Consider the following 23,424-nt stretch of genomic DNA (forward strand, 5'->3'; position numbering starts at 1 on the left):
TCGGTGCCCCTGGACGCGGTTCAGTTTACCTTTGTCGGATTTTGGAGTAAATGCCAGTAGCTTCTCAAACACATTACTTTCGCGAGGGGAGCTCGCGTCCGCCATCGTTCCGCGTATTTGATTGGCGCGCGTAAAATTGTGTGCACTGCTCTTAATCAAATTTTATACCCCGCAGACTTATGACTACAGTGCACTCCACAAAGAATTCGTACATCCTTTTAAAGCAAAATGAATTTTTCAATATCGGATCACACGACGTGAATACCTTTTTTGCGATGTTATGGTTCACTAGATTATGTCTAAACAAAAAATTTGCAATAATTGCAATTGGTTGGAATAACACGAAACAAAGAAATGATATTTTCTCAAATTTTTTAGACGAAATTTTTGTTTCCTTGTTGTTGCATCCAGTTGCGATTTTTAGAAAATCTTTTTCACACATTGTCTACTCAACCAGACTCACTGTTCCGCTCGTTTCATCAAAGTTCTTCCGTTTTAAAAGTGGACGAATATTTTTTGGAGCCGCTGTGTGGAGCCAAAATTAAGGATTTTATATTATTTATTATTAAGGATTATTTATTATTATTATTTTTATATGTTTCGATACTTCAAGATTTTCAAACTACAGAAGCAATTTTTTGGTATTTGGGAAATTGAGGAACTCTTATGCATTTTCTGCATATTGTCAATGCATTTTTTCTCTAAGTGGTGTTTTTGCTTTTATCGATACGTTTGAAACTTTAGATTTTTCCGAGTTAAAAACATGCCTCTAGCATGTATGTAAATAATGTGAATCATGTTTTATGATTATAGAACTCTACTAAAAAAAAAGATCTATTGCAGATCGAAAATCAGCAAGTATCAAATTCTAACATAAACAGTTTTCGATTTTTAAGAATTTAATTACTACTTCTTGTAAATGAGTACAACTATGGATGACAGGAAGCTATTTGTAATTTTTTAGATGAAAAAAGCCACTTTCAATAAATAAAGGAGTCACTATTACGACCCAATAATTATCCTTCCAGGATGAAAAACTTCCTACCATCGTTAATCTTGCTATCGTAGTTTAAATACGTTATTAGATGCAGCGTATGCCCTTTAAGAGACATGAAAAGAATACAACAAAAGAAAAATCTTAAATTCTCTGAATATTACGCCACGCTTTATGACTTTGCCACTGGAAATACCAAATAGGTCACAATCATCTATCCATAATAATACCTTGTTTTACGATTATTAAAATCGTAAATGCGCCTTTACAGAAACAGCATAATAGAATAGGGTAAAATAACGCGGTAAAGATTGCGCAAGGCCTATTAAATGTACAATTAAAGTTTTTATAAAACGACTGTAACCAGTCAATTTTAGTGTCAAGGCTCTCACTGTTAACGTTTTAACGGATTAGAACCTCTTATTAATAGACTTCTGCATGGCTTCATGACAATGAAGCTTTGTGTACGGAGAGTATTCCCTTCACGAAGAAATGTCAATTTGTGAAACTTAAAACTGTAGAAAGATTAAAAGAGTTTAAGAAACGATGAGTTTGTTGCGATTGATGAAGAAGAATTGTAATTTACGCAAGGAATCACGGACTAGTTCTAACAAATGTACTTTTTTCTAACTATATTAAAATTTGTCTTATATCTAAATTATAACATTTTCATAAATTTTATATGCATTATAGGAAATTTTAAGTCAACGACAGGAATAAGAAAATAATTTAATTATTCGAAGAAAATTATCAAAAATTACATTACTCCAAGTAATTTGTCCGCAACTGAACTTGTTATAGCTGTTCACTTCAGCTGTGAATGATCAATTTTCGATAAATATATTAACCGAATGCAGTCAAGTAGCTACCCCGAGGCACCATTAAATATTGCCACACCAAAATTCACAACAATGTTTACATTACTAAATCTGTTTGTATTTAATAAATTGCTAAAAACTTAAATTTGGTAGAATAAAAATAAGAATAACCATTCCGTGTTTCTATAGTTTCGGGACCTCGCAAAGTGTCGGATGGGAGTTTCGCGAATCTATAAATTAAATTTTGATACAACACTCTAGTTAAGATTTGAAGGCAATGTCACTCCTGACGAATATAGTTTGAAACAAAAGTTGCTTAATCGAGTGCAACGGATCTGGTTAAGAAAAATCGATGAATTAAACAAGCTCCCTAAATGGAGGTAAACATTGCATCATAAGAATCGTCTGCTTGTCAAGTGTGAAATAACCAATATATGTAATAACAAAGCTTGCTTATAGAAAATTTAAGAAGCTGGTCGCCGGACACGCCGTTAACGAACGTGTCAATTAAAAACACGTCGATCAGCTCGTAAACGGGATCAAGGAGTAATCGAGAATGAACGATAATTAGGGCGGATCGCGTAAAAAAGCCGCGGGAGGAAGAAGTTCGGGAAGCAGTGCGCGCTGCAAGACAAAGTACTCGAAGGATTAATTGCCGGCGTCCTTGCGGTTATGGCGATACAGTTTCGGGATAATCGACGGGTCGGCGACTCGCGTGTTTGCGCGTTCGAGAGAATCACGAACGGCGAACGACCGCCGCCGCTCCGCAAAGAAAGAGAGGAGTTCGGGCTGCAAATCACATCGGCTGCAAGCGGCCGAATCTTTCTCCTCCCCCCGAGGCTGCTTGGCCGTTCAAGCCGTACCCTCGTGTACTTGAATTTACTACACCATTCACGTTCGCGTCTACATAAATCGTCACGTCGAACGTGCACGTGCACGAGCGCCTCGCCCAATATATGCACGCGCGTACGGGCAAAGCCGTTTTCCGAGTTTCGCGAGGACAACGCCGCACAAAGTGCTTTAACACTATTCCTACCACGATCGGTAAAACCACCGTTTTTAAAATTTCGATTAAAATTTCCTATGTACAACGTAATTGCATCGCCTCTAAAATATACGTATATTTTCAGTATTCACTTCTTTTTTTATTGTTTGTTTTCTGAACAAAATTTGTAATCTGTCTTACCTACCATGACCGGTCGTTTGACCGGTTGAACGATTTATATCTTTTTATAATAGAATTCTCTCAAAGATTCAATTCTGAAACTATAAAGTTGTTACGAACAGAAGGTAATGCAGTTGTGGCATGATTTTAGTCGAAAAGTGCCTTCCAGTGTAATGCTTTACGGCACCTCCAAGTATTTACCTCGAATAAAATGTACATTATACACTTCTGAATAAAAGAAACTATATTTTTATACTGTCAAATTGGCTATTATCTCCATTCTATATTAAAAAATGTGCTAAAAACCGGTCAGTTGACCGGTCACGGTAGAAGTAGATATACGTGAAGTGTCGGTAGATTTAGTATTAACACATTCATGACCAAACACGGTCGACGTTCTCTATTTTTCAAGATTTGTTGTCTGGGTTATTTTGATCTCGACCGGACCCGCCAATTTCGGAGTTTACGTCTTTTTGGATAAGTACTTGTTTTCATTTCATTCAATTATGGTTACAGTCGATTTCACTGGGAGCAGGTTCTGACATGAACTGAAAAAATAAACTCTCGCACTCTCTACCTGATCTTTTCCTAAATTTTATTCACCTTGTTGAGATCATATTCACGTTTCTGCAAATCAAATTAACCGTTTAGCAGATCTTATTCACATTTTTTGCAACTGAAATTCTCTCTTTCGTAAATTGAATTCATTTATATGTTATTATTTGTGATAAAATATATATTTAATAAAGAAAAATAAATATAAAAATTTAATGAAATATATAAACTATATATATTTAATAAAGATATGATTCGATTCATTTTATTTGCAAAAAGCTGTTGTCGGTAATTTGCAAAACAATGAACGAAATCTGTTAATTTGATTTGCAGACCATGTTGAAAAATTGATTTACAGTTCTGGAATAGCACTTACAGAGATAAAAGTTATGTGTTAGGTGGTAAAGGGTTCAATGGCCGAATGAATTGCGTGAAATTAATGGGAAAGTATTAACTTCCTGCGATCCGTTAGTAACATTTAAATTATTTCAAAACCAGAGTCGCCATTCGAGTGCGAAGAGCTAAAAGCATTTCAACGTTTAAACAACCGAGTAACAGAGTTGCCAAGTAGCACAAAGAAGAAGAGATACATCTCACAGTCTTGATTAACCGATCCTCATTCGTCGGTAAAGTTTTCTAACCCAAATCAGCGAGTTTCATAAGGCCACGATATAACCCACGAAAAGAGGTCTGACACAAACGCTTGTGTTTCGCTGCACTCGAGCTCACGAAAAATATTTTCCATTCCTGTGTGCTTTGGTCTTTCTCTCCGCTATTTCCACTTCGGGTGAAAAGCGGATCCTATCCTGCTGTAACACGGGCATCAGAATTCGCGCACCGACAAATTGCCGCGGGATCAAAAAGAAAAATCGCCGACGCTGATCTTGTAACGCGACCCGACGTCAAGCCGTTTCCCACAGACTGTGCGCTCGACACTGTATATATCTGGGATGGAGTGAAAGCACCATAATGGAATAAAAAATCACTCCTAATAGTTATGAAATTGGTTAATATCGCGCCGTGATTTTACGGTGGAAAGAAATTGAACAATACAACGAGCATTCTCGTTAAAGTCACAGCAGCGATGCCGCAGGCCAGATAATATTGTTAGAGAATCGCGGAGGCAACGCTCGTGATAGGAATGTTGCGATTAGGTTTGGCCGCCGCTAAAGAATTTGGATTAGTCTTTATCGCTCGATGCTTTATTACTCCAGCATTTCTCGGAGAGATCAATGCTCGTAGCGCACAGATTTTTGCTTTCGATTGTTGTACAATATCGTTTTCTCTAGCCGTAACGAAACATTTATTTATTTGATCCAGGAAAATGTCAATCAATTACACCATTTGGTCGTTGTTCGTATTAGGTGAGACAAGAGAACGGCGGCATAAAAGATCCAAAGATCTATTTTGAACCCGCCGACATTAAATCAATTTACATGCGACGTTGTCGCTAAGAGCATATTTGTGAAATGAAAGCAGCAACGATGTTTTCAGTGAAAATATTATAACGTTTCATACTCATTTCAATTGTTAACAAGCAAAATCAATTTTTGTCGAATCCCTGTTGCTTGCAATTGATACGGAAAATCTTCATTTTGCGAAACGAAATGAAGGGAATTACATACATTTCGATAAAGATTCGAGTTTCGAAGTGACGAGACTCGGCTGGATTTTTGTATCAAATTCTGAAAACACGTTCAAGCTTCCAAGGATCGAAAACCGAAGTTCAGGACACCGATAATTTTCCGAAAATGTACTACTTCATTAAACTATGGAATTATTATTGTAAAGAGTAAACTTTGATTTCCAGATCTATGGTTATTTAAATAGTAGATTTATTTCCAAATCTATGATTATTTCAGTAGCTTCAATGACGAAACAAAGTTTTCAATATGCTTCGGGACGTTCAATATCCTTCGATGAAACACGTGTTCTCACTTCTTATCTTCTGTGTCTTGCAAGAACATCTTAGAATTTCATTTATGATTCGATTATTAGCTATTTTGATGTAAAACTTTCTGTTACGATATTATTATCGATGGGGCTATTAGGGCCCATTTACTGTACGAATGCAACAAATTTAGCCAACAAAGACGAAGATATGAAATCCACCTAAAACAATCTCTGAGCTTTGAAGACCATATCATAGACACCTTAAACTGTGAGGGAAATCCAACTGTACGAAAAATTATAACAGAAAAATTTAACGCACAATTGCATAGAACCTGTCGCGGCGACTGGCGCGGGGGTTTTCCTCATGCAAGAATCTGCCGCCGCTTCGTCGCTCGTACCGGCACGATGATTTTGTGTTTTACGATTTCATAATTTACGATGTCGTACCGATAATATGATTTATGAGCCGACTAATATTCCTGCACTATTTCACTTTCGCCGGAAGGGGGTCAACAATTCACTCGCGTGATGCTCGATGATGTATTTTTAATACGGCCGGCGCAGATCAGATACGCACTGCAAGAAAAATAGGGGTAGGACGCGCGCGCGCGCGCGCTCGTGTGTGTGTGCTGTTTAAAAAATGCGATAGCCGCGCTTTGCGTCCGTTGCGCTCGAACAACGCGAGGAATTAAGATGAACGATGTTTGGAAACCCTTCGCGTGAAAAATCCTCGCGTGCCGCGGCCGAATTTCGAATGCCGGGGAAGAAAAACGGAACCCCCCGCGTTCGCTCCGAGGAATAAATTAAACGGAAAACACGAAACACACATTCGGATTGCGGAGCCGTGATACGCGAGCATAGGGCCACGTATTTCAAGACCTTATTTCGTAATACGTATTGGTGGAACGGTCGATCGCAATTTGTTAGGAAATGAATGCGATTGCGGTGTATGAACATGTAAACAAACGTACGGAACTTTGGCTGAATGTGATGTAACAATTTAAGTTGTTGGTATAAATAATCACGATATTTTAAGTGGGGATTCAAATGGCGCTACTAGTTTTTTTGATACGTAGGCCTTTACATGTCATCTTATAGTCTTCTTCTTTTTTCTTTTCTTATAGTCTTCTTCTCGTAAACCTATATTTTTTTCGGAATCATATTCTACGCAAAAAAATGCACTACTTTTGCTTGAAACATTTTTCTGTGGGTTCAAGATTTTTTAAGATATAATATCTTCTTAACACTTTTTGGCCGATATGGATTACATTTTATGCACAAGTCAATATTTTCGAAAATGTGACATACGTCAGCATAGTTCATGTGTTGTAAACATTCCAGAGCATCAAGTGCTGTTTAAAATTTTCAAATATCGTTGCTGAAAGTGTACACCTTAATGTTTTTCATAAACAAAACTTTTATTTCTTAGCGCATTCCTTTACGAATTACTTAATGACATAAGGTAAGGTGTGCAAGAATTAGAGGCAAATATCGAAAAATTATTTTCACAAAAAATAAGTTGAAAACAATGCTTATATTAGCGAAATACCTAAACAACTCCAACAACATAAGAATATCAATTTTCATAAAAATCGTGTGAAGTTATGAACCGTGGCCAACTTTTTTGCGAAAACGTGCCACTTCGCGACGTCTTTTGAATCATGTGTATATTTATAGCTTGTACCCCAAATTCACCGACATGCGAAAGGAAAACTTCCTCAAGATAGAAGAATCTTTGAAACGAGTGACAAAACCGGTTTGAAGACTAATGACAATTTGTGTTATTAGCGAAGGTAACTTCAAGTTATTTTTATCGAATATAAGAGGATTGATCGCATCCATGTGGATATTGCCACGAAACTTTCCATCTTCGAAGGATAGCACATGAAACCAGTGACGATGATTGAGAATGTTGTTGAGTTTCGAAATATTTGAAACAGTTTAAGGATATTTTTCCTATCCATTGCGTTTTATTATCTCGATTGTGTAACTTGTATACATATACTTAATCCGCTATATTAAATAAATATAGTTTCGAGAAAGATTGAATTAACTGCGAAATATAAGATGGCCCGAATGTATTACACGAATCGATAGATTAATCGATTTCCAAGGAATATGGTGCAATAAATCGTTGTCCTCGCAACACGTCGATGTCGGCGTAATTGTGTAGTCTAGTATTTGCAAAATAAAGAAGAAAGATTGACTTTTCATTAAGACGCATTGCAGCTCCGAGGCATGCGATATTTTCTGTAATTAATTACCCGAAGGTGAAAACTTCGATAAGTTCGAGTAAGAAAATGCAACGTCGGGACGCTGTTACATCGTCACAGTTAGCGAGCATTAATCGAGCTTTAAGACCCGATTGCCTTGAGGATTCATTCGCCTTAGGAAACGTTTTTTCCCTGCCGAACATGGTTTATCTCTTTTTCAAGCAACGATTATATTCTAAGCTAGAAACTCGAGGTTTCCTCACATAATCGTTGAAAGAATTGTATATTGCATGTTACATTTTCAGTAAAGCATAGGAACAAAATCATCGAATCGAACGCGTTAAACGATAAAAGAACAGACAAGCTTTGAGTAGAAGTCGCGGAAAAGGAACGATCTCATAATTACGAATGTTCGCCTCATGAATTATGGGATGGAAAAATTGTACGAGAGTACGAGAGACATTTTAAATGCGGTTTCAGATCATTTCCGATAGGTTGGATAGTGTTAAACAGCTTTTTTCATGGCGCGTGTGTCCGAGGTGTGTCGTTCGATGTAAGGCAATCACTTTTTCACCGGGTCCGCGGGAAAACCGTGCTATGACAAATTGTTGTGCACCAACCAGCAACAGGCAAAAAGAATGACACGGACATTTTGAACGTGACGCTTTGATAGTCGGCGGTTCTTGCGATTCTTTGAAAAGTGAACCAGCGCGGTTTCGCCTTTTCATGGAAACCAGTTTGCGGCGTATATTGCGTTACGAGAGAACGTTTTATCCAATCACATTTCCGCAAAACTGTCTGTCCACGTAGCATCCCTAAAAAACTGTTACGTGGCCTAATGATGGAATGAAAAAGTTATGCGAACGGGCAGGAGAATGCATTAATACTTGGGTGGCGAGAGTTTGTGCACAATTCGACTTCTCTACAGAATTTTCAAACTTTTAAATATTCTATTAGCTATTTATATTTAGACCGATAAGAGGATTAACATTGATCTGTACAATAGAGCTACCGAGCCCCACATGCGACTAATGTATATTGTTTTATAACTGTAACTAGCTGAAAAATTATTGTACTCTGAAGAGATAGACGATCCTAGACTGCCGCCTACATTTTGAAGCAAACAGCTGTAAATAATAGCACTAGCATTACAAACGATAATGTCTGCAAAACATGTCCCTTTGAATGGGAAACATACAAAGGACCTAACTGGGCGCAGCGCGTAACACATCATTATTAGGTCTGCAGAACTTGCAAACGTGCAACCAAAGTTTATTATGAATGTTCAGTCTGCCAGATTGACGATTATATTTTGATAATTAAATTGTAGTAAATAGGAAAATGAAAGAATTAACTATTTAGACATATAACAAATTTAAAATACTTTGATTCTTTTTCTAACTATTTGTTTCATAGATTTCTTCATCGTTAACACGTTCCGTGCCACGTGTACCATAAATGGTACACGTTAAACTTGACCATCAGGCCACGTGTACCATAAATGGTACACGCTGAAGACATACATTTTGTGACAAATTTGATTGTATAAAATATATTTCCACCAAAAGGATGAGAGGCATTGTAAAAAATGCTGTATAGAACAAAGCACATAAATTTGTTTAATCGTTATATACACAATAACTATTAATTACAATGTTTGACTTTTTTAAAGCAAGAGCTGCATAAAAACGGTTGATTCGGGCAATCACTACTTATCTACTGATGATATAATGAAATATTATGTGATAATGTATCAATCTTTAGTCAAAACATCAAATGGCCTGAACGACAAATTAGGCAAAAATGGCTTGGCACGGAACGTGTTAATGTTGTTTTTATTTTATTATCGTAGGTCGACATTTACTCTAATCGTTAACGTAGGTAATAATAAAAAGACGGGACTCCATTTCGATTTAAAACAAATGCGAAAACAGATGATACTTAAACAAAGGGAAGGATACACATTTTGTGTATCACAATTTATTGTAAAAAGAAAAATAATTAAATCGAATAGAATTTTAATTTTTATTATAATTTAAAAATAAGAAAAAATAACATCTCAAAGAATCAAATATGCTTGTATATTTACGGGATAAGATAGATAACACAATTTGTAGAGTATATGCAGATAATAATAGACAACAGCACTCTTTCATAATTGAAATCTGTGTCGAGAAATATAGTTCTCAATTATTTATGAAACAACATAGAAAATTGTTTGTTTGTATGCAGATCTAAAGTCCAACATTAAGGTATAAAATGCCTTTATGCATCCGTGTTAAATACTCGATTTCGAAAGAAATTCTAAAATGAAAAGGTATAGGAGATAGTACCTACTTTTTATATTATTGTGATAACTTTTTGTTATATTATATTCGTATTATACGTAGTGTCTCTCTCAAACATGTTATAAGCCATTAAATCGGGCAATTCCAGCTAAAATATTGGTTATGGCTTTGTTAACGAGTTACTAACGAAGAACATACACGTTTAGAAATTAATTCAGTTCATTAACTCCAGGAAGTTTAAGGTATTAGAAGGTTTAAGGTCTGCTTAAGGGAGGGTTATTTTGTATCCATGCACGAAAAAGTGTTATAAATGTTATTTTTTAGGTACCTATTAATAGAAAAATAAAATAGAAAAGATTTTTTAACATTTTCTGATCCCCCTTAAGCATGCTATAGGTTAAGGACGCTTCAAGCGGCGACACCTCTGTATTTACCATAAATCTTATTTGAATTCGATTATCGCATAAATGTTCCAACAAGTAAAATGTTAAGGAACCCAGCATCGAGCAGTAATGAACGAGTTTGTAAAACTTTAATGATTTGTCCGGTTTCCCTTTACCACAGTCGCGGCGAAGTGTCTTTGAAGTAGCCCGTATTGTCTGACGCTTGTGCAGGCGTACAGACACGCTGGACCAACGCGTGTCAAAGATCTTAGATTCCCGTTGGTGTCCTGGCTGCCGGCAATGGGTCGATATACAATGTAGAAGGCTGGGTCGGCCGAAGGGTTCCCCGCGTGACTTTACCAGGGGACAGCGAAACTGGCTGTCATTTCCACCCAGCCTCTGCCCACTACCCACTCTGCCTTTCCGTCTACCCCTCTAAATCGCCCCTCTCGGATTCGCGATATTATGTTCCTGAAATATTGCCGCGAAACAAACAGTCCGCTGCACGCGCTCCTACGTGTACAATATCCCTGTTTTCCTCCCCTGTCCACCATGTTTTCGCGTTACATCCTGATTCTCCGCACAGGCTGGAAGGAAATTATATGTCACGACCATCACCAAGTGATTCTACACCTTCTGATCGGCAGAAATTCGTCGGCAAAAGTTAATTGTTCAGTTTATGATCGAATTTTTTCCGGATTCCTCGAGTCATTGCGAGAGCCCGATCATTGGAATATTCGCCATTATTGCACTCATATGGACCCTGAGGAGGTCATAACGAAACTGCTATTAACCCTTTCGCATCGTATGACCAGATTATGATGGGTGACATCAGGTCATGTTATTTTTTAGATATTTATAACGTATTATTTTATCGAACGATTGTTTCAGAAAATAGGTATACCAATGGAACCAGGACAGAAATATATGTCATGATCAGGTAATTCCAAAAATATATTTTTTATGTTACATATTTTGCATGTTACATGTGCTTTACATATTTATGTTTAAAAACGTGCAATAATATTATATTACGTGTACATGCATATATCGTGCTCATCCGAATCATCTATCTTAAATATAGTTAATCTATTATTCAGTACTATTATCATAACCCGATAATGTTGGTAGCAGATACGCTACGCTGTATCAATATAATGCTGAACATACGCAACAGCAAACCATATTCGCAGAACATTGAGTTGGTAATTGGACATTAGGTATGGCTGTTAGTATTTCGAATTTGAGCAGTTCAGTTTTATTTCTCAATATTCAGTTTTAATAGAAGTGATTATATATTTCGAAAATAAATTAAACCTCTGGAACAAAATTTGTTCTCCAAGTCTTCCACAAAATGTACCGCGGGTAAGTGGGAGTTAAAGAATTTATTAGAAACATTAACTTTTATAAAAATTAATGTAATCTGAAGCGTGACTATTTTAATGAATAGATTCTTAGTTCAATCTTTTCATTCAAAGTGTAATCATATTTTTTAAGAATAGCTCGGAAACTTACTTATACGAGACTGTTACAAAAATTCGGACCTCCATACATTTGTTGCATGTGCAGATTTCGAAAACGTATAAATTATCAAGATTCGATAGCATTTTTATTTTCTTTCTCCAACGAGTAATTAGTTAATTGGACAAGAAAGTTTCCCATCGATTCTAATCTTGCTAAATGACATACGAAAATGAGAATTTGCAGAAAGAACTGCAGTCTAGCGATAATACTTTGCAGTGTACGCAAAGTATCAGTAAACAACGTCGCCTCTAAACTGTACCAGACAGTTCTGTTTCGCTCGGCGTATCCACAAGGAAATTTTGTGCCCATCGGTCAAACCATTGACTCATGAAAATTTCACTAAATGCGAGGCGAAGCGCGATAGCGAAACGAAACGAAACGAAACAGCATCGCAGCCGCACGGAAATAACAGTGTACCGTGTGTACAGTAACGTGAGAGAGATGCTAAAATACAGTTAACAATTTCCATGGATTGTTCAATCAATTCTACGATGCAATTATTTGTCTCCGGGACGCCCAACAATACGTCGCGAGACAATACGACGAGTAATAAATGAAAGAATGAAATGTTATTTCGAAGCCGGGTCGCATCTCGTTTCGGCTCGACGGCTCTTCTACCGGCAAACTTGGGACATAGCCTGAGTCAATAAACAAACCAGCAACGAGTCAGCAACGAGCCAGAGAACGATCAAGAGAATGACTCGAAACGGTCGTTGTCTGAAAACGAGACGGGAAATTCTTCGTGTGCTTTCTCCTATCGAGAAAACGATCCGATCGGTTATTTTACTGTTTTCAACATATACAAGGGGTACGGTGTTCCGGTGCTGTCCACGGATTCGTATTGTCTTCTCTTCGTGTTCGAATGTAAAACCGTCATTATTCGTAATCGAACCTCGGCACATTCGAAATGATATTATTTGAGATAACGTGTTATTTTATTTCGTAATTATTTCAGAATATTATAATTAATTATATAGAATATTTATATTCTGTCATTCATGACAGAAATACATATAGGTCAAATACAAAACTGGAGAGACATCAGAAGAATTTGAAGGTATTGTTAACACTACTTTCAACTTATTAGAATTATTAAAAGAGAAAACGTGTTTCAGGCTCGATAACAGCTTATTCCGCAAAGCACTGTACAGGGTGGGCCGGAATTCGTAGTACAACCGAACAGAGTGTGATCCTACGTGAAAAAATAAGAAACTTGTTTGGTATAGCATTTTTTAATCCGAGATTTAGGGTCCTCTAGGATTTAGTTGTCCTTTATTCTTCTACCGCGGTTGCCTTCGTCCGAGACAGTGTTTATAAACGTCACAATTGTTGCGAACTATATACTGCGCGTTGCTCAGAAGTAGTCCTTCGTTTCGGCAGAAAGGCAAGAGGGGTATTCCGCTTGCTCCGCCTGACCTGCACGCCCGTAGTCCCCACTTTCTATGACCTCACGAAACCCACTGCTATTGGTAAAGGAAAAGACCAGCAAGTTAATCGACGCGAGGAGCAAGGGAGATCCGGTCGCCCGCTTCATCTAATCGCGTCTCTTTCTTGTTTAGCACGTAACTTAGCCAATAATAAACAAAAGTCTGGAATCAAAAAATATTGGAAGAGGCTAGGTGGAGCGGGTGACTGATCCCCCTTGCCCCTTTGCGTTTTTGTTATACTCGAATGTTATACTATATATACTATGTTATACTATACTCGAATAATACAGGGTTCCCCGGAAAGAATCATCCGATTTCAAAAATTTATATTTTAAAAAATTACACACAGAAAATTATAATTCAAACACGAATATAACGGGAAAATGTGTGAATTTTTGTTTACAAGTGTTCAATATGACTTCCTTTCGTTACACGTATGATATCATTGCGATATGAAAGTTCTTGCCAAACACGGTGTAATGTATCTCTGGTAATTGTTTGTACAGCATCACAAATGCGTTTTTTCAGTTCATTTACACACTAGCGCCACCTATTGAGAAAAAAATAATAAAAAAGTAAAACTCGCACATTATCCCGTTATATTCGTGTTTGAATTATAATTTTCTGTTTGTAATTTTTTAAAATATAAATTTTTGAAATCGGATGATTCTTTCCGGGGAACCCTGTACATTGCAAGCCTGCGAACATGAGAGTAATACCGCACAAGAAAAACATGATTATCTTCACTCATTCATTTACTTTCATTCATAAAAATTGAACACATATTTAAGACGTGTATGATAACCGTTTAAAAAAATCATATGATACAGCATATATATAAAAAATATGTGTACAGTACAGCAGGTTTGCTGCATCCAATGGAAAGTTTAATCAAGATGCTAATTATGAATTAGTAATTACAAATAGCCATGTGTTCATCAGAGGAGTCTGAAGTTAATGCTTTAACACTATGCCGTCCGGTGGCACCACGCTGGTGCCATGCAAAAACTATCTGTTGTATGCCGGTGGTACCACTTTGGTGCCATTTTAAAAATCTGAAATAACATTTGAACTATATTTCTTGGGTGTTAAAAGGCAGCAAACTAACTATAGCATCGTACTTGTTTAACTAAGAATTAAGCACGAAAATTCTTGGATGACTTATCTTAATTTTAGGAATTTATATTACCGGCATCTTCAAGATTTTTTTAAAAATCTAAAATTTCCAAGCTATTATGCCGGCGTCAAACAAAAGAATCATATTTAAGATCTGCGGACGGCATAGTGTTAAGGATAAATCACGCTCTTGCATCTTGTATTTGTTGCGTCTGTTTCACTTTGTCTCGATTGTTCTACGCCTCCTGACTCCCGTCGCGCGTCTCGCTCGCCCGTGGTCGCGTAAATAATAATAATAACACAACATAAATAATAACATTAATAATAATACAAAGCACAGGCACATGCGTCTAATGTGCTCCTAGCCGAAAATGACGACCACGGAGGAGCGCGACGTGACGGGAGGTCGGGGGGCGGTGTTGGTTTTTAATCGGCTGCACTTGAGTCCCTCGTTTCGTGGAAATTCAGTATGGCGGCTAATTTGAGACTAATAGGAAGGGATCATTTATGCCAACAAGGGAAACGCGAGGGCGTTAACATGGGTCGGTTGGAGAGAATCAGTCCTACGCTTCTTTCAGCGGACTTTTTCCAAGTAACAGACAGTAGTAAACGGGGAATATTTCCATCATTGTCAATGTTTGTAATCACCATCTCGGTCGAAGGTAACTGCGATAGAAAAATATGCGGCAACTGAATCCTTTACAGGGATGAACAAACTTTAAAGTCGATTTTCTCAAAAACGAAGCCCTGGACAAAAAACTGTTATACCAAATTGGTTTCTTATTTCTTCACATAGAAACATCCTCTGCTCGGTTGTACTACGAATTTCCGCCCACCCTGTATAGGATACCGAAAGATCTCTGGAAATAGTAAAGCAAGTCAATCAAGACGTACAGAGCACACGTCCATCACAAACTATCGTGCAAACGTGCAAAATAAAATTGCGTTAGCGTACACAGAAGACAAGCTGCTACATCTCCGACGAACCCTCGAACGAACGAAAGCGTATCGAACCGTATCGTTTACGAGAGCAGGCAATAGCCAAACAGAAAAAAAAAGAAAGAATTATTCGGAAAGAAACTACGCTGACAACACTAAGGGAGACATAAGATCTCCTGTCGGACTCCATCTCAGGCGTTTATAATTCGGTAAATAATGTTAACTCACCAGAAATCAGAAAATCGATCGAGCGATCAACTCTTTCCGTTTTCCCGGGTTTCTTTAAAATCCAATCGGTTCGATGAAAAGGACGATTGCGCCTCGATATCGATGCGTTTTATTTTATCTGTTCCCGCACCTCGCCTTTTCACTCTTGCAAGTTTCTGAACAATCAACAGATTCGATTAATAGCAACGATGATACTTTGCTGCGGCTGTACGATGAACGAATCAAGCTTATTGTAGCGTGTACCTGGCTCTGTGCAATAATGATCGTGTCTTTCGTTACTACAAAACATCGCCGTCTACTTCACTGTTATATTAAATCTGCATTTAGATATGTTCTTTTGATATCGACATTGTTTTAAAAGCGCAAAGTTTGCTCCACTGATTTGTATTCAAGGCTTTGTTTTCGTTGTTTCGTGCTACGCATATCACGCTGTCATGGTAGATATGGATATGAGAACCAAATTTGAATGGTTTTTTAGTGAATACGTTCGAAACAGCGCATAAAAGAGCAGGAACTGCTTGCAAAATTCACCAATCAGCTCCCAAAGGGAACATTAATGAACATACAGCGAGACGTTGCAGCAAAAAATTAAAAAGAATGTGAGTCTACAGTTTCTCGTGACAACGGACAACATGAATAGCACATGAGTGTGCAGAATTTATATGAACTAAATAATAAGTCTTATATATTCTGGTATAATTTCTACCATAAATCTCTTCTCTACCGACTGCTGCATTTAACACTAAGTTCACAAATCTTTTGTTATGATCGTTGAAATTGTGGAGATACGTTTCTGATGAATTTATTCAATTTGCTACTTGGAACAGACACTAAAAATTGTTAAAAATCTGTATAAGTATATTATTGTTATTTTTATATAGTAATATGATATAATTGCTTTTGGTGCTCTGTAAACCTAGTGGTAAACATCTTTGCGAGCTTTTACGAAAGAAGTTTTACGATAACTAAGAACCAGTTAAGACCGCCTCTGAAAATATTATTATTATTATTATTATTACTGTTATTACTACTGCTATTATCGTCAATAGTATTATTATTAATTTTATTATTATCGTCATTATTATTATTATTATTAGTAGTAGTAGTAGTAGTAGTAGTAATAGTATAATAGTAGTAGTAGTAATAGTATAATAGTAGTAGTAGTAATAGTAGTAGTAGTAATAGTATAATAGTAGTAGTAGTAATAGTAGTAGTAGTAGTAGTAGTATAATAGTAGTAGTAGTAATAGTATAATAGTAGTAGTAGTAATAGTAGTAGTAGTAGTAGTAGTATAATAGTAGTAGTAGTAATAGTAGTAGTAATAGTAGTAGTAGTAGTATAATAGTAGTAGTAGTAATAGTAGTAGTAGTAATAGTATAATAGTAGTAGTAGTAGTAATAGTAGTAGTGTAGTAGTAGTAGTAATAGTAGTAGTGTAGTAGTAGTAGTAGTAGTAATAGTAGTAGTAGTAATAGTATAATAGTAGTAGTAGTAATAGTATAATAGTAGTAGTAGTAATAGTAGTAGTGTAGTAGTAGTAGTAGTAGTAGTGTAGTAGTAGTAGTAGTAGTAGTGTAGTAGTAGTAGTAGTAGTAATAGTAGTAGTAGTAGTAGTAGTATAATAGTAGTAGTAGTAATAGTAGTAGTAGTAGTAGTATAATAGTAGTAGTAATAGTAGTAGTAGTAGTAGTATAATAGTAGTAGTAGTAATAGTAGTAGTAGTAGTAGTATAATAGTAGTAGTAGTAATAGTAGTAGTGTAGTAGTAGTAGTAGCAGTAAGAGTAGTATTGATTTGAATGGATCTAGCCATGCGAACGATGAAATCGAGAATGTCTACCTTCCAAGTATCAAAGCCGCGAACATTTCTGCACAGATCTATGCAATATAGCAAAGCAATGAAATGGCTAGCGGTCCTCGAGTGACGCATCGCCAAAAGAACATGTACGGAGGATGTAGCTGGATCCATCGGTTCCGAAACGATAAGATTGATACAGAACCGTTCTCAGTCGAGACGACGTGACGCGAAAGTGCCGCTCGTAGATCGGGGGTCACGTCGGCCAAGTTACACGGTATTTGCATTTAATTAACGCGACCGGCGCATACCACTGTCCGTTACATCCGGCACGGTTCAATCGGAACTACACCGCGACGAACGTAATTTGTCGTCACAAGGTTAGAAAATCGTGATTGAATCGAGCTCGAGAATACTTCGAACTAGCCGGCGATACACTAAGCAAGCGGTTTGGACGCCATTTTGCTGCCGGCCGCGAGGCATTCATAGCATGTATGAACTTCATACATCACGGACTTACAGGAGGACGTAGGAGTGTCGTGTCAATATAGAGTTTTTGATTAATTAGAAGATGTGCATGTTACATTGGGCATAGACCCGTTATTTCAATAGGTAAATAAATAAATAAATAAATAATGTATCTGTCCCCCAAATTGATAGTACTGAAAAAATTAAGAAAATTATGAGAACAAATTCTTGAAGACGATTCGTTTGACGAAATTTTCTTGTTTTGGAGTTATAATTCCTATAATTATTAAGTTCGCACGTGATATTTAAATTAGTTTCAATAACTATGTTCATTAAATAAGTGCAGGCTGACAGAGGCTGCGAATGTATAATTAAAGTTTTACCAGAAAAAAATACAACATTTTCTATGTATCACACACACACACACACACAATCAAATGATAATACTGCATAAAATGTTTCTTATGTTTCTGTATATTTATTAGCAATACGCAGTCCATTATAACAATTTGATCTTTTAAGAGAATACAGTGGTATGCGTAATTATAAACTCGTGGTAACTTTTATATTTTGACTGATATTTAAACAAAAACCACAAAAAAGGACTATATTCGTATATTTTTATTTTCTATTATTTCTAATATAGAAACATACAAATATGATGTTTCTTCAAGTTTTTGTTCAAATGACATTAAAAAAAAGAAACTTGCTTTCAGCATATAATTATTCACACCAATATATGTATGTGTGAATAATTATATACTTATTTACACATACATATATTCATCATCATATTTGTATATTTCTATATTAGAAATAATAGAAAATAAAATTCACACATACATATATGTATATTTAAAAAAAAAAGAAACTTGCTTTCTCAGTATATATATATATATATTTAAATTTACATATATTGGTGTGAATAATTATATACTGAAAGCAAATTTCTTTTTTTTAAATGACATTTGAACAAAAACTTGAAGAAACATCATATTTGTATATTTCTATATTAGAAATAATAGAAAATAAAAATATACGAATATAGTCCTTTTTTGTGTGTTGTTTTTGTTTAAATATCAGTCAAAATGAAAAAATTACTACGACTTTATAATTACGCATACCACTGTATTCTCTTAACAGATCAAATTGTTATAATGGACTGCGTATTGCTAATAAATATACAGAAGCATAAGAAACATTTTATGCAGTATTATCATTTGGTTGTGTGTGTGTGTGTGTGTGATATATATAAATCGTGAAGAGGATTATGGAAAAGTGCTCGGTACGAAAATGAAGAGAGTCGGATCATCCCTCAACTTCCCAAGGTTTTTTTTTCACACGACCGAGTAAAAGTGACCCTTGACAACACGCGTCGTTCGTCGCTGTTACGCCAGACTGATTGCGCTTTCTCTTTACACCTGCGAACTTCATTATCGCCACTTTTACCCGATTAACCTAGAATCGAAGAAGTGAATTATTCGTAGTTTGCGATCGCAATCGCGCGTTTCCGATTGTCTCGAACGTGGCGCGGCGTCCGCTCTAACTGGAATTAATACAACGAATAGGACGCGATGCTCGCGTCGAAAAAGTTTAACGATATCACGTTCAAAAGAACTAAATGATACGGTACGTACGGCATAATTGATCCATTACGTTTAGTTGTAGAAAGTTTCCGCTCATTACAGCATGCTCAGTGCCGACCGTCAATTTTAAACTGTAACTGTGTCACAATTCGGTGCCCGATCACGTTTCGAGTCACGCCGAATATCTCATAGGAACATTATGATTCACTGATAAAAACTTGAGATACGGTGCACTTCTATAATGTAACGACGCACTAAAACCTTATAACAGTAACAAGAATAGTATCTATCCCGTTTTATCGCTAAACGCGAAAAATGCTGTCCACGGTTGTGGAAAAAATCGAGTACTTAAATTGAAATACAACAGTTTATAACAAAGAATTATGATTTCTCAATGTGTACTTAAAACAATTCTTTTAAGTTGCCGTTTTTGGATCATAATATTAGTTTCTTTATTTTTCAATTCACGATGTCGCAATTTTCTTTCAGAAGAAATCCACCGAAAATTTGTCCTACGTTTTCGATTTAATCGTCATACCTTAATAGTCATACCTGTGTATGTCGCGGGCACACAAATTAGCAAAGAATACTTTTTTAAACCGTATCAAATTTATTAAACCTGAAACAATGTTTCATTTCCAATGCATCCGAAAGAGCTACTACCACGAGGAAATCGAATAACGTGAATTTTCTTTTGACAATCATGTGAAAACAAGTTTATAAATTGGTTTACAGTTCTGAGACGACGTGCACAGATAAATGTTATCGTGCCTTAAGGGATCGAGGATTAAATGGCTGAATTGGCTGTGTGAAATTAATAGGAAAGAACTAACTTCCATACCCGATAGTAACATAAAAATTGTTTTGAAACCAGAGTCGCCATTCGAGTGCAAAGAGCTAAAAGCTTTTCGACGTTGCATCGAAATCTATAGTCTATTAAAAAAACCAGAATGTTTGGAAGGAGTGTCTTAAGCAGTTAGCTGTCACCTCGAGAAGTGTCTGGAAATTACTGTAATTCTATTATATCTGTTTGATGTTCATATTTTGTTTATTCATGTTTGTTCTTCATTTTTGTATGGTACAACCGACAAGGGGGAGTGACCCTTCATATAAAACTGAACTGAGAATATACGAAAAAGCTTTCTCATACATTTCAGAGAAAATCGAGTTTGAAAATACATTTGTTTTTAACGTATGTAATGCATTTTCAAGCTTAATTTTCTCGAAAATAAAGCCCTGCATGGAAAAATTGTTTTATGTGAGAAATCGTTCTCTCGTCGGTTGTACCACAATTCAAAACAGCTAACTGGTTAAAAAATATGTTGATTAAAATTGATAACAGTCATTGATATTTTTAACAAAAACGTCGCTGTTCGAGTGCGAAAGGTTCAATGGCGTGCAAAAATTACGAAGAAAATGAAATATTCTGCATTGGTGCTAATTTCGAAGTTGGAAAACCTTGGTGGTGAAAGTTCGAAAAAACGAAGGTTTTTCACCATCGGAGAAGAATCAGTGGAGTTGGTGTTTGAAAGTTCTTATAGAAATTCAGTCCGTTCTGCGGCGGTGAATGTTATCATAAGTGTGCCGCTCGGAGCGGATCTAACGATGACGACATCCCCGCTACCTAGGGTTTTCCACCCCCTGTAGCATCGACCATCCCCCGGCCGGGTCGACCCGAGCGATTTCGCGGCGCACACGCGTGCTCGTTCGCGCAATTGCTGTCCATCGCCCCGAGGTTTGCGGCCCCCCCGAGGTTGCGATCCGGCAGACTCTATGCTACGAGTCGCGAGCCACGAAACACCAGCCTCGGAAATGCTACTCCTCTGGATACTGCTACCCGCTAATTGAGCATCTGGGGGATTCTGTAATTTTCATACCGCCATTCTCCTACGAGACCAACAGTTGCCTCTCCTTTCCTCTCCTCTCCGCTATTCCCCTCGCCTAGCTCATCCGATTCTTCGAAACACACGTTCTCCAACTCGCCGTTTTTCTTTTTCATTTCTTCCCAGTTTCGCTGCTTCCGTCACGTCTCGCGATTCCTTGCCCGTGGTTTCTTTTTTAACCATTCAGCTCGTGAAACCTCGGTCGCGATTCGTCTCGGCTGTAAGCATCCTGCGTAAAACCTGTCGCTTATGTTCTGTGCGCGATCTTAACACGGTCCGTGCCGTGTGTCGGGTTCGCTCTATTTTTCCGTCGGGGTATTAGATGTTTCAAAAATGTAATGAAATTAAGAAACATTAATAAGTCAGTCTGCGATTTCAAAGTTACAATGGGCTACAGAGAGGTTAAATAGCATCCAATCTCCAAGGATGCGGAAACAAAGAAAAATTGGCGACAACCTGTGGAGGCTGATGCACAAAGATTGCATCCCCTAATGCACGTACGAACCGTGTTTACTCTCGACAAAATCTTCGTTCCCGGAGCCGAGCGGCGAACAATCCTACAAGTAAATGCTACGAGCCGGCTGTGTGTATACGATCACGATGAGAAGATTTCCCCCTTTTCCTCTCCGACTGTTGTGGTTAGACAAGACCTTGGATAGGAAAGGTTCCTTCTTACAAGGAAGAACCTCCATTCGTACGGATGAGTCACGCAGCCGGAACAAAATCGATCGCGGCGGAGGCCTGCCCCTTTCCCCACGGATGGATCGAGACTCTTCTGGCTCTTCCTCCTCGTGCTCTCAAGGCACAGGTGAGCAATAGGGTTTAACGGAAACTCTAGCTTCGAATAACCCGCTTTTCCAAGATTTACAGGAAATCGGTTCACCTTCTCCCGTTTGTAGAAACTTCATTGCGCTAAATTCAAGATACAGTAAATTCTCCCTAATTGACTATCAAATTGTCCATTTTTGTGTACAATCTGCGCGTCAATTAGGGAGAATTTACTGCATTTAACCCCTTGACTACGGCAGACTTTGAGACGCGTCGGTCGTACCATACGGCAGAAATTGAGCTACGATGTATGCCGAGCACGGCGAACTTTTGGATAGGGATGCATTTTTGTGAAAACATATTTCAATATTTAAAAAACTAAATTTCACTACATTGAAACAATATTATTTATTTCTCTGAATCGAATTACTATAAATGTTACAAATTTAATATTAATGTAAAACTTGTTTCTCATCTAACTGAGATAAGATCTATCGAAATAAATATCTATAAAATTTTCTGGGCGTCTATAGGCGCCCTCCGTGTCAGAAAACAAAACTGCATCGAGCGCCTATAGGCGCTCCGAGTGTCACAAACGCAAAATTCCTAAGCGCCTATGGGCGCCCACAGTAGTCTAGGGGTTAACACATTGAGTGCCACGTCAATCACAAATGGGTGATACTATTGGGTTGTCCGGAAAGATCGTGCCGATTTTTTAGGAAAATTAAATTATGTAGGTACCATTCTGTTCCACAACCTTTCTCCATCTTTCATGCAGCTTGAGAATTCCGTCCTTCCAGAACCTCTCAGGTTTTTCGGCAAAAAATTTGTCGTTCTTGATCTTCAAGGTCGAAATGTCCAGTTTTAAACCGAGCAAACCACTTCCGCACAGTTCTTTCGGCTACAGCATCCTCGCCATAAACAGCTCATATCTTATTTGCCGCTTGTGTGGCATTTTTGCCCTTTCGGAAAAAGAAAAGCATTAAATGCCTACAATGCACTTTATTTGCCACCATGTTCTAAGGCGTACAAAACTGATAAAAATTAACGAATCGTAACCAAACTTTTTTCCAAATATGGCTGAAGTTATCTCTTTTAGAATATGTACACATATCATTTGTTTTCAATAATTGTGATATATTCAGTCAGGTCTCTCACGCTACCTACCAAAAATCGGCACGAACTTTCCGGACAACCCAATAATTTTTAACTACGTTTTGAAATTGGATTTGTTTTTGATATATTCGGACAAACTGAATGTTACTACGATTTTTAGAATGCAAAGGAGTTCAGCTAATAGAGTTCCGATGTGGACAGCAACGAAGAAGGAGATAACATAACTGACATCACTTGGCGCAAGGCTGGCGATACATTGAATAAACTT

The 23,424-nt window shown here is 37.2% G+C and overlaps 1 protein-coding gene across 4 annotated transcripts in view; it reads right to left on the bottom strand.

Annotated features, from left to right (window-relative positions):
• The window catches only part of wge (BAH domain and coiled-coil containing protein winged eye), a 178,124-nt gene that overhangs the window by 68,068 nt on the left and 86,632 nt on the right, over positions 1-23,424 (bottom strand). Inside the window, exon 2 of one of the 4 annotated variants that reach the window (XM_076522939.1) lies at positions 15,544-15,698. The exons of the other annotated variants lie outside the window; for them this stretch is intronic. The gene's annotated coding sequence lies outside the window, so the exon portion shown is untranslated. The remainder of the gene's footprint in view (positions 1-15,543; positions 15,699-23,424) is intronic. 4 annotated transcript variants of the gene reach the window in all.

Source organism: Megalopta genalis, chromosome 6 (genome assembly GCF_051020955.1).
Source record: "Megalopta genalis isolate 19385.01 chromosome 6, iyMegGena1_principal, whole genome shotgun sequence".
In the NCBI taxonomy this organism is placed as follows: Eukaryota; Metazoa; Arthropoda; class Insecta; order Hymenoptera; family Halictidae; genus Megalopta; species Megalopta genalis.